Source organism: Moschus berezovskii, chromosome 8, assembly GCF_049115385.1.
Source record: "Moschus berezovskii isolate FMDL1 chromosome 8, NW_MosBer_1.0, whole genome shotgun sequence".
In the NCBI taxonomy this organism is placed as follows: domain Eukaryota; kingdom Metazoa; phylum Chordata; class Mammalia; order Artiodactyla; family Moschidae; genus Moschus; species Moschus berezovskii.
Window position 1 is genome coordinate 34,344,798 of NC_142467.1, and position 13,978 is coordinate 34,358,775.

The following is a 13,978-nucleotide window of genomic DNA, read 5'->3' on the forward strand; positions in this document are numbered from 1 at the left end:
AAAGGTAGATTTTAAATTAATAAATGAATAAATGTATTTCATGGCAGAGAAATCTTTTTATAATATGGTCCCAACTTCTCTCTCTAGCCTTCCTACCACCACTCTTTCTCATAATTCTTTCTCTATCCTCAGATTTTTTTTTAAAACTATTTATGTATGATTGACATTTAAAAACTAAATAAATACAGTTTGATGAGTACATAAGATTTTCCCTTTCTTACTGTTCCCTTCACAATGTTCACAATGCTGAACTATGTCTTACAATACTCCATCGCTGTCATTTCCCTATAAGTCACATGGTTAAGACTGGTCCTAAAAATCATCCTTCCATGGCTTTTGAAATGCATCAATGAAAGTATGAAGCTTGATTAGTGTCTATGAAAGTGAAGAACATACTCATTGTCTTTTACTTTCCTTTGATTTAATACTACTTAAATTCAAAAAATTGTTAGGATAGTAAAAATATAGAATAAAGTAAATGTTATATTTCAAAGAAACAATTAAATTTTAAAATATTGTAACAGAAGGCAATTATCTAAGAAATTATTTCAAGTTCCAAGATGCACATTCTCTCCACTACTGCATATTTTCTTACTATCATGCAGTTTAAACAAATCTTTATTCTCACATGTGTTTTAATTATTTTGACAGATTGAAATAACAGAGAGCCATTTCAAATTTTAAATTATTCTGGAACATTGTTTTAGAAAATACTAACTGAAGCTGGGTAGCCTTAAAGTCATTTCCTAGGTAGAGATTTCCAGTATGAATTGATTGGCTAAATTGACTCACTAAAACAGTATTTCAGTAACCAATTTAAGTAACAGTAATCTTTTCAGGGTGACTAAAAAAGGAAAAAAAGCAATAGGAGGTAAGTCAGCCTCTTGGGTTTTCAAGTTCTAATGTGAATGACAGATGTACTTAATATCCTAGAGCTCTCCTAGTGTCTGCTTCTAATCCAAGTTGGCTTTGTTCTGTTCTACTTTCAAGTAAAAGAAGAAAACGGGAACACAAGTGCTCGATTGAGGGGAAGGCATTTCCTATTTGAGTTCTGACTTGCTTATGTGGTTTGTTTGCTTTATTTATTTATTTATGGTCAGGATCACAAGTAGAAGGTATTGGCCCTTTGAAGAATGAATGCTGCTGTCATCCTCCATTTCCTATGAGATGTCACAGCTGTGACAAGGAAGGGTTTATAATGGCACAGTTCGGTGCCTTCATAATTTATTCTCTCTGATTTTATGCTCTTTTAGTCTCCTGCTCAACCATCCACTAACAAGCGGTGATATTAGCCAATAAATCAAAGACGTCTGCTTGTCACTGCCAGATGCTTGGCCACATCGCCGCCGATTATGAGACGTACAAAAGGACAATTTCATGTAGGGAGCTCAGCAGAGGTGTTCCACTGATATTCTGTTTGATAGGAAATCAGTGTGAGGTGAATGTAGTAAAATTCAATAACTTTTATGCCTTATAGCAGTGAAGAACTAAGTTAAAATAAAACTGGGAAGTAAATTAGGACCTCACCTTTATTGATTATTTATTCCTTTTATGATTCTAAATCACTTCCTTTGTCACTTCAATACAGGTTAGAGAAAGAAAAAATATTTTAATGTAATCAGTTTATTTTTCTGAATCCAATAATTCAGCTTCCTTTTCTAAATTCATCAAAAAGGACATTTTCATTCATTTACTAAAACATACATTATTTCTAAAGAAATATGATAGCATAATAAACTTGTGTGAATGGTAATCAATGTACAAGAACTATTAAAAGTTGCTTTCAACTATTCAAAACTATCCATTAGGTATTAATTGCTTGCATTTTCCATTATTTGTCTCATTAGCCATATTGCTGATCTACCATAATGTACACATAACTTTTCTGTAGTATAAATAAGAACAATAAGAGCAAAATGAATTTATAGTGTTCAAATGACTATGCAAGATAGTTTATGAAATGTTCCTTAATAAAATATTGAAGTTTAAAGGGAAGACAAGAAGAAGTTCATATTTTTCCTTCCTTCAAATTATGGAAATGAAGTAAAATAGAGATATTTTTCACTAAAGGAATTACTGTTTTTCTTCCCTGAGAAGAATATTTATACATTGATTATATAACTTTATTAATTTAGCATGTTTGCAATACTGACAAATTATTACCAATCAATCAGATAGATCCTATGTAATAAAGCTAATTTTATGTAGAATTACAAAAAGGCTTATATAATTATGCTTTGCTTTTAATTAACATGGCTGTTGTTTATCTTGTGACCGTTTAAGCTGCTATTGCTTTTCTCCTGTTTTCCTTCAGTTTCCTGGAGCCCCCACAGTGCTTCAACCTCAGTTACCAACTCTCATAGGCTAGAAAAAACATGCTTGTTATTTTAGTTTTCCCTCATCATATTTCTTTATGATATACATGTTCCTAAATTACTATTCTCAACATTAATGTCTTTTAAGGCACCCTACCTGCCTCCTGTCATAGTCAAGGCTATGGTTTTTCCCGTGTTATGTATGGATATGAGAGTTGGACTGTGAAGAAAGCTGATCACCGAAGAATTGATGCTTTTGAACTGTGGTGTTGGAGAAGACTCTTGAGAGTCCCTTGGACTGCAAAGAGATCCAACCGGTCCATTCTAAAGGAGATCAATCCTGGGTGTTCATTGGAAGGACTGATGCTAAAGCTGAAACTCCAATACTTTGGCCACCTCATGTGACGAGTTGACTCACTGGAAAAGACTCTGATGCTAGGAAAGGTTGGGGGCAGGAGGAGAAGGGGACGACAGAGAATGAGATGGCTGGATGGCATCACCGACTCTGTGGACATGAGTTTGAGTGAACTCCGGGAGTTGGTGATGGACAGGGAGGCCTGGCGTGCTGTGATTCATGGGGTCGTGGAGTGTCAGACACCACAGAACGACTGAACTGAACTGAACTGAACTGAACCTGCCTCCTGAGAAATGTGTATTCAGGTCAAGAAGCAACAGTTAGAACTAGACATGTAACAACAAACTGGTTCCAAATTGGGAAAGGAGTATATCAAGGCTGTATGTTGTCACCTTACTTATTTAACTTATATGCAGAGTACATCGTGTAAAATGCTGAGCTTCATGAAGCACAAGCTGGAATCAAGATTGCTGGGAGAAGTATCAGTAACCTCAGTTAAGCAGATGACACCACTCTGATGGAAGAAAGTGAAGAGGAACTAAAAATCATCTTGATGAAAGTGAAAAAGGAGAGTGAAAAACCTGGCTTAAAACTCAATATTCAAAAAACTAAGATATGACATCCGGTCCCATCGCTTCTTGGCAAATAGATGGGGAAACAGTGACAGACGTTATTTTCTTGTGCTCCAAAATCACTGAAGATAGTGACTGCAGCCATGAAATTAAAGGACACTTGCTCCTTGGAAGAAAAGCTATATCCAACCTAGACAGCATATTAAAAAACCAGAGACATTACTTTACTGACAAAGGTCTGCATAGCCAAAGCTATGGCTTTTCCAGTAGTCATGTATGGATGTGAGAGTTGGACCATAAAGAAAGTTCAGTGCTGAAGAATGGATGCTTTTGAACTGTGGTGTTGGTGAAGACACTTGAGAGTCCCTTGGACTGCAAGGAGATCAAACCAGTCAATCCTAAAGGAAATTGGTCCTGAATATTTATTGGAAGGACAGATGCTGAAGCTGAAACTCCAATACTTCAGCTACCTCATACAAAGAATTGACTTATTGGAAAAGACTCTGATGCTGGGAAAGATGGAAGGCAGGAAGAGAAGGGGACGACAGAGGATGAGATGGTTGGATGGGATCACTACTTGATGGACATGAGTTTGAGCAAGCTCCGGGAGCTGGTGATAGACAGGGAGGCTTGGCGTCCTGCAGTCTATGGGGTTGCAAAGAGTCAGACACGACTGAGCAAGTGAACTGAACTGAAATTCCTGTTCTCAACCTGAATGTCTTTTAAGTCTTCTCAGAATAATAGCTCTCACTTTCCAAATAAAGTGTATAAACACACGTAAATTTAAAAATGACAATTTTTAAAGTAAAATGCTTTTTTATATATTTAAGTATTAAACAAATATTTCACAATACTGTTCAACTTAGTGATGTTTTATTCTGTTGCTTTTCTTGCTTTGTTGCTGTTGTTTTGTTGTTTTCTATACTATGATTTTTACGTTGATATTTTATAAGATGGTTTTATTTTTATCCAGCTTAATAGGAATTCAAAGCTGCCATTGATTTAGAAAGTTCTAGACAGAGAAGATAATTCATTTGGAAGTGTATGCTTGAAGTCCTCTTTTATTTCTTTGAGCTACAGAATTATTAATTGTTATTAAGTATTTAACTCCCACTTTATATTCTGCAAAGTTTTCATAACTATCCTTTCATGTCTCACATTCCTAGGAAGAATAAGAGTAATTTCCAGTTATATTAAGCACAAGAAGCCAAGACAGCACCCTAAATATATATGGAATAACAAATGAAGAAGGAAAATAAAAACCTCAGAAATATTAGGAAAGTGATAAATTACAGGATACTCTGGCTTCAGAATGGCCATGTATAGAATAGGATACTTGTTTTCGTCTAGAGAAGCCTGTCATTTTGTATCGCCCTGCAGTAAAAAAGATAAGCAATGACTTAAAATGTAAAGGACTATGAAAACACAGAAAATGAGATGATTAAGGACTTGCGCAGTATTTACTTTTGATGAGACACTCTTAGCACTAAGATTATCTTGCTAAGGTAACCCATAATTTAAAGTGGATCTGATTGAATTATTCAAAATCAATGAAAACTACTAAGTGCTTTCGGTTGTATGTTTTTTTCAATATCCAGACTTAGTAAAGTCAGAATTTTGAATGAATACTGCAAGAATATCAGTTCAAATTATTAATCTAATTTCTCCATTATTTTACTAATTACCTTTGTTACATACATTATCTGTAAAGAGCTTGGTATTGGACTGGTGGAAAGTATTGATAATTTATTATTTTGAAGTTGTAAAAATAAAGGAAAACATCTCTTAAAGTGGAGACAGGAAGTCCCGGAGGGAGAACTTTCATGCATGTCCCAACCACTTCTTGCCGCCTGCATAACCAGCAGGAAGAAAAAAATAATTATTTTAACAAGTGCTGTTTGTATAGAATTCTTTGTATAAAATTCCCTCAGTCTCAACTTCTTATCTATGATAATAAGTTACTTTTCTTCTGGTACAAGGGAGGACTTTTTTTACAGAGAATTTTAAGACAAGGACAGAAGATTGCTTCTTCTCTCAACAACAATGTACAACCACTATTTGCAGCCAAAATGAAAATGTCATAACCTCAAATTCTTGTTCTTTTCCAATGAACTTTTATTTAAAACACTCCTGCCCAATTTCCCCCTAAAACCTAATAAAAGCTGACTTCCCTTTGTTTCTTCAAACTTGCCTATGATTGACTTTAGTTTGCCTGACCCAAACTGCAGTTCTCTGTTATGCCAAAATAAACCCATTTTGCCATAAACAAACAGGTTATTTTTTTAAGATCAACAAAGGTAAACTCAAATATGAAAACTATGCAATTATTCTCCAATAACTTATGATGAATAAGAGTTCTGATTTTAATCTATGTCATTTGTAGCTATTGTGGAGCATCAGTATGTATCAGTGTTATTTTATTTTTAATCTCAGAGGGATCTGTAACAGCAGCACTGAGACTACCAGCATATACCAATAATCAAGGCAGGCTATTTTTTTCCACTGGCATGAGAGGGTGCTAGACTATATTCTCCTTGTCTCCAGTAAAAGTTGACAGTCCAGGAGACGATTTTCTAATTTCAAGAAGTATCCAACATAGGTAAAGTTTCTTTACAAGCTGACATAGTTGCAAATATCTTCTACAGACAAAATAGAAATCAAGTTCTTGGCATTTTTTTCTCTTTTGTCTTTTAATATCCTTTGTAATTGAACCAATCTACCACTCCAGGACCATTTCTAACCATTACCCTATGGATTGTAGGCTTCATCTTGATATTCTCCTCATGGTTTCACACAAATAATAGTCTGCCAACATGTTATTTTCCTCATAGCTCAGCAACACAAATCTACCCTTACCTGAATTCTGAGTTTTTCATGGTGTGACACTAGGGCAAAGACCCAATGAAACTTTTCTTCACATTCTCACTTTCGTGATCACTCCTTCTGAATGCCTGTAATATTTAGTGTCTGTACAATAGACCTGTCACCTATTATATGTTTTGTATAGCATTCCGATTAGAAATATGATCTGAGATAAGTTATTTATACTCTGCTTCATTTTCTTCATGTGCAAAATGAGACAAATAATTGTATATACTTCATGCTGAGCTGGAAATTAAATGAGCTAAAAATTGTGAGGTGCTAAGCTATGGCAACCCACTCCAGTGTTCTTGCCTGGAGAATCCCAGGGACAGGGGAACCTGGTGGGCTGCTGTCTATGGGGTTGCACAGAGTCGGACACTACAGAAGGGACTTAGCAGCAGCAGCAGCAAGCTATGACTGGATGCATAGAAACACTAAGTGTTATTATGATGGTAACATTTTATTCTAGAGCATTCTATTTTGATAGAATGTATCAAGAAGAATAATGAAATTAACTGTTAATTTGAATTAGAAAGTGTCTTTAGGAGTAAATGCACTATTTGACTCTGAATTTATGCCAATACAAGTCTCTGATTTTTATGTATTATCTATACTAATAATATATACCACATACTAAATAAAGTTATATGTTCATTCAAGCTCTATTGAACACTAAAGCTGCAAAAATTATCATTTGGAATACTCTAATGATTCAATTGTAAATGCACCAATAATTATGCTGAAAGATTTTTAGGGTACATAATTCATCATAAGATAGAATCAAGAAAATATGATAAGTGTTACTGACATATCATTTGATTAGCATAATATATTTAAGCTATAAAGTTTAAAATAATTTTATAGGGAAAAATTGTCAAAATCTTATCAGAAAAAAAATGAGAGCATATGCTCTGTGCTATAAATTATTTTGGGGCATTGCTTTAAAGTGGGAAACTCTGGGTTTTAGTCTTCAAATTCTATAACCATGAAAAAAATCACAACTTCCCTGAACCAGTTATTTGGAGACTATATTGATTAATTTCCCTCTATATCATTGGTGTATAAGCTATTTGAGAGTCAGAGTCGTTTGTTTGTTTATTCATTTATTTAGCAATCAATCTTTTATTCATTAATGTAGCATGCATACATTCATTCATTCATCTCCAATGAATCCCAAGCTTCTCATTGAGTGTTGAATAATATTTTTTAAATAAAGGATGAATGACCTCATTTTTTCATCTTTTCAATAGTAGAGATAGAATAAATAATCTCTCAGCTCCATAGCTGTTAAATATTATAATATTTTAATGTTTTACCAATGATGCATGAGTAAGAAAAACAGAAATTCTTATATATTCTTTCATTCTTCTTTGAAAACATATTTTGAATTTCATGAGAAGATTTATGTGAGTCTGTCCACTCTACTGAGACAGAAGCAGAATTAGTTTAATGCATGGATTATACAATTTTCAACTACAGAGTGAAAGGTATTATAATTATTGATATTAAAATAATATCAGTCATATATTACTCATTCCTGAGTACCCAAAGCATTTTAGGTGACTTATTTACTTCAGTTCAGTTCAGTTCAGTCGCTCAGTCATATTTAATTATTACAACCAGTCTCTAGTATTGGAATGGTAACATATACTCATAAAATGGAGCACAATGAGTGATAACTTCCTTGATTTTGCACTGTTGGTGACAACTGGGATTCTAAACCAAATTGCTCTGAATGCAAAGATCAGACTCATTCTGTATTGAACAATCTTTAATACTAGTTATGAATGAATTGAAAATAATAAAGGTTTGCTTTCTATTTATAGTGCAGATCTCCATGATCCTCTGTAAATAAATATCAAAGTCACCAATCTAGGATGCTGAGTAAGAGGAGACCTGAAACAGATTTTTAAACCTGTTTTGCATACTGATCTGCACATTCACAAATGAAATGATTGCTACTCAATAACAGTTAATGTAAGAGAACTTTTTATTTCTTAAAAACTAGTAGAAAATGCAAATGACAAATGGGTAGAAATAAGTGAAAAGAACCCTATATTTGAATTAAATATCATATGCATTGACCTCTACTATAAGTATCTTTCCTTCTTAATTTAATATGGCTTTAAAATTTGAATACAGAGTGAATTAAATAAAAGTATACGATTATTGTTTTCACACATCACACATGTTTTGTTTTTAAAAGTATTATATTTTATCTAAAGAGTGATTATTTTCCTTTAACTTCCTTTTCCTGTCCAACCTTACATGAGTCTTTTCAACATTTCCAAGTATTTTTCACCTCTTATAACCAAGTCTGGATCATTTGTATCATTTTCTGATGATTCCATTTGAGGATTCTAATCTATACTTGACTTAGGTTTAGAAAGACAAAGTAGAAGTAGAAATGACTCTTACAGTTCAATTAAGCCATAACTTCAAACCAGTTTCTTTTCCAAAATGAAAACTTGCATGATATATCTAAAACTTAGGTCAGTTCTCAGCAGGGCCCATGTCTCTAACTTCTCACACTGAAATTATTTATACCATATCCTGGAGATTCAAGAAGTTTCCTTTTGTAGTATTATAGAGAACTTCCCAAGAGTTGTAAAGGATCACAGAAGCTGCTATGGACATCCTCAGTGGTATTAAAATATATATTGATTCACAATATTATCTTGGGTATTTAATTTTTTATGATTAAGATTATATTGGTGCAATTTTCTACAATAATACAATTTTGTTAACCAATATACATGTGCATTTATTTTAATGCTACAAATAATTTGCTCAACTCATTTTATGGTTTATGGTGTACTATAATGAAATATCTGTGAAGTCTCTGAATAGTAAAATAGTTTAACTATTTTCACTTTCTAATTTTTTTTACTCATGTAATAATTAGCTACTTGAGAATTTGTCAAGTAAATATCCATAATTATAAATAAATTTTATTTCATTTAATATTCAATGCTAACATTATGTAACTACAAATCATATATTTCTGCACAATTTTGACTTTTTTCCAATGGTAATAGCAATTTCTAAACTTTATGTCTTCTGGATGTTAACTAGTTTAAGACTCGAACTCTGTAGTGGACGACATTAAGGTATCTTCCAATGATTTCTGCGTCTCTTTGTTTATGCTTTGCATATAACCAGAGATCAAACAGCCAACAACCACTGGATCATAGAGAAAGCAAGAGAGTTCCAGAAAAACATTTATTTCTGCTTCATTGACTATGCCAAAGCCTTTGACTGTGTGGATCACAATAAACTGTGGAACATTCTGAAAGAGATGGGAATACCAGACCACCTGACCTGCCTCTTGAGAAACCTGTATGCAGGTCAGGAAGCAACAGTCAGAACTGGACATGGAACAACAGACTGGTTCCAAATAGGAAAAGGAGTGCATCAAGGTTATATATTGTCACCCTGCTTATTTAACTTATATGCAGAGTACATCGTGAGGAACGCTGGGCTGGAAGAAGCACAAGCTGGAATCAAGATTGCTGGGAGAAATATCAATCACCTCAGATATACAGATGACACCACCCTTATGGCAGAAAGTAAAGAGGAACTCAAAAGCCTCTTGATGAAAGTGAAAGAGGAGAGTGAAAAGTTTGGCTTGAAGCTCAACACTCAGAAAACGAAGAACATGGCATCTGGTCCCATCACTTCATGGGAAATAGATGGGAAAACAGTGGAAACAGTGTCAGACTTTATTTTTTTGGGCTCCAAAATCACTGCAGATGCTGATTGCAGCCATGAAATTAAAAAACGCTTACTCCTTGGAAGGAAAGTTATGACCAACTTAGATAGCATATTAAAAAGCAGAGACATTACTTTGCCAACCAAGGTCCGTCTAGTCAAGGCTATGGTTTTTCCAGTGGTCATGTATGGATGTGAGAGTTCGACTGTGAAGAAAGCTGATCGCCGAAGAATTGATGCTTTTGAACTGTGGTGCTGGAGAAAACTCTTGAGAGTCCCTTGGACTGCAAGGAGATCCAACCAGTCCATTCTAGAGGAGATCAATCCTGGGTGTTCATTGGAAAGACTGATGCTAAAGCTAAAACTGCAATACTTTGGCCACCTCATGAGATGAGTTGACTCACTGGAAAAGACTCTGATGCTGGGAGGGATTGGGGGCGGGAGGAGAAGGGGACGACAGAGAATGAGATGGCTGGATGGCATCACTGACTCGATGGACATGAGTTTGATTGAACTCCAGGAGTTGGTGATGGACAGGGAGGCCTGGCGTGCTGTGATTCATGGGGTCACGGAGAGTCAGACACGACTGAGTGACTGAACTGAACTGAACTGAGTGTGTGTAGAAACTATGACTCGTTTCTAATTTTAGAGGTCAGCAAAACTGATGAGGTGTCTTTCCCATGATCATGTTAAACTACTGAAGACCTATTACTAGAATTTCTCTCATTCTCTGTAGCTGCTTTAAAGAATCAAATTGCCTTCAACCCTAAAGCTAAAAAGAGTCAAATTCTGCCAACAATCTGAAAGAGGTTAGAAGTGGATCCTTCCCAATTCCGTTCTCCATCCACAGCCATGAACTTGGTTGCAGCCTTGTAAAGGATACAGCTATGGAGTTGGGACTCTGTAAAGTATTTCTGCCTCCAAATTACTACTGAATAGCTTAGATTATTATTTGAAAATCAATGCTTATTGTATAAAAATTGTTGAAAGAATTGGAAATTCTTCTGCAATCAGAGATGAGCAGGTAAAAAAACACTATTTTTAGGAATCTAGAAGGAAAGTTATGACCAACCTTGATAGTATATTAAAAAGCAGAGACATTACTTTGCCGACCAGGGTCCGTCTAGTCAAGGCAATGGTTTTTCCCGTGGTCATGTATGGATGTGAGAGTTGGACTGTGAAGAAGGCTGATCGCCGAAGAATCGATGCTTTTGAACTGTGGTGTTGGAGAAGACTCTTGAGAGTCCCTTATACTGCAAGGAGATCCAACCAGTCCATTCTAAAGGAGATCAATCCTGGATGTTCATTGGAGGGACTGATGCTAAAGCTGAAACTCCAATACTTTGGCCACCTCATGAGACGAGTTGACTCACTGGAAAAGACTCTGATGCTGGGAAAGGTTGGGGGCGGGAGGAGAAGGGGACGACGGAGAATGAGATGGCTGGATGGCATCACCGACTCTGTGGACATGAGTTTGAGTGTACTCCGGGAGTTGGTGATGGACAGGGAGGCCTGGCGTGCTGTGATTCATGGGGTCGCGGAGAGTCGGACACGACTGAGCGACTGAACTGAACTGAACTGAACTGAGACTTTATTAGTTTGTCTTTTTCAGTCTGGAATAAAGCATTCCTACTACTGGAATTTAATTTTGACACTTTTTAGCACCAAAAATCACTTATTATTGAAATAGTTCTTAATAGGACCTATAATATTATGGCTAATACTTAATATTGGGCTTGGGGTACTTTTAAAACAATTATATCATCAAATACTGCAATAATTATTTTGATAAAGAGAGAAAGACTGAGGGTGGAAAAGAGGGAGAATAGAATATACTATATTACTACATCACACATTGAACCTTACCTCATAACCTACATAGAAGAAAATGGAAGGAAGAGGGGATTAATATTTAATGAGTAACTACTCTGTGAAAGTGAAAGAGGAGAGTGAAAAGGTTGGCTTGAAGCTCAACATTCAGAAAACAAAGATCATGGCATCTGGTCCCATCACTTCATGGGAAATAGATGGAAAAACTGTGGAAACAGTGTCAGACTTTGTTTTTTTGGGCTCCAAAATCACTGCAGATGCTGATTGCAGCCATGAAATTAAAAGACGCTTGCTCCTTGGAAGGAAAGTTATGACCAACATTGATAGTATATTAAAAAGCAGAGACATTACTTTGCCAACCAAGGTCCGTCTAGTCAAGGCAATGGTTTTTCCCGTGGTCATGTATGGATGTGAGAGTTGGACTGTGAAGAAGGCTGACCGCCGAAGAATCGATGCTTTTGAACTGTGGTGTTGGAGAAGACTCTTGAGAGTCCCTTATACTGCAAGGAGATCCAACCAGTCCATTCTAGAGGAGATCAATCCTGGATGTTCATTGGAGGGACTGATGCTAAAGCTGAAACTGCAATACTTTGGCCACCTCATGCGACGAGTTGACTCACTGGAAAAGACTCTGATGCTGGGAAAGGTTGGGGGCAGGAGGAGAAGGGGACGACGGAGAATGAGATGGCTGGATGGCATCACCGACTCTGTGGACATGAGTTTGAGTGAACTCCGGGGGTTGGTGATGGACAGGGAGGCCTGGCGTGCTGTGATTCATGGGGTCGCGGAGAGTCGGACACGACTGAGCGACTGAACTGAACTGAACTCTGTGCCTGGCATTGTGTTAGGTCTTTATATATTCAAGCTAATACTGTTAGCCTTGAATTAATATTTGATAGTAAAAAAGAAGTGAGTGATTTCCATGTAAAGATTTAGAAGTCATCACTTTCATTCTTATAACAAGGAAAAAGTTTAATAAACTGAAATCAATGACTTTTCTCAGATCCAATGGAGAAGGGAAGGCAGTGAGCAAATCTTTGGTCTAAAGTCTAGAATAGCAGTTGAAACCAAAGTACCATAGCCAAGATCTGGTTACCTTGAGCAGAATCTGCTGGATCCTTAACTATTTTGACAAACTGCTGCAGGCTAAGTATCAAATAGTATAAGGTAGAGTCTGGGACCCACAGTTGTAAGGAATCCCCTAAATGCCTTTCTTGAGATAAAAAAGAGTTTACCTCAAAGAACCCCAACGTTTTACTGTTCTCACAATAAAAAGGTAAGGGAAAAAAGACTTTGAAGCTCTGGAGGACAGAGAACTAAAGTAACTATTTAAAATGGGAGATTGGGATTAATATACATACAGTACTCTGTATAAAATAGATAACTAATGAAAACATCCTGGAGAATCCCATGGACAGAGGAGGTTTGAAGGCTACCATCCACAGGGTTGCAAGAGTAGGACGCAATTTAGCAACTAAACCACAACAATCAGCACATATAGAGCACAGGAAATTTTGCTCAGTGCTCTGTGGTGACTTAGATGGAAAAGAAATCCAATAGTGAGGGGAAATATATATATATATGTGGTTGACTATGGTTTTTCCAGTAGTCATGTATGGATGTGAGAGTTGGACCATAAATAAAGTTGAGTGCTAAGGAATTGATGCTTCTGAACTGTGGTCTTGGAGACAACTCTCAAGAGCTGCTTGGACTGCAAGGAGATCAAACAAGTCAATCCTAAAGGAAATCAACCCTGAATATTTATTGTAAGGGCTGATGCTGGAGCTGAAGCCCCAATACTTTGGCCACCTGATCAGAACTACTCATTTGAAAATACCTTGATGCTGGGAAAGATTGAAGGCAGGAGGAGAAGGGGATGACAGAGAATGAGATGGTTGGATGACATCACCGACTCGATGGATATGAGTTTGAACAAGCTCCAGGAGTTGGTGATGGACAGGGAAGCCTGGCGTGTTGCAGCCCATGGGTTTGCAAAGAGCGGGACATGACTGAATGACTGAAATGAACTGAACTGAACCAGTGATCGATTCAATTTTCTGTACAAGCAGACAATAATACAACAATTTTTAGCAACTATACTCCAATAATATATATACATATATATGTGTGTATATATTTATATATAGCATTTCATATAACAAGGCTTAATCTTTACTAAAAAATGTTTTTCCAGGTTGTTGTCTAAGCTGTGGGAAGGGACTTTCTCCCCAAATTGTTCTCATAGTCTCTTCACTTAAGTGGGAAAGAAAACTAAGTAACACTCATGCAGGTCACTCATGGACAAGGAACATAGGCCTATTCAAATTCTGAGA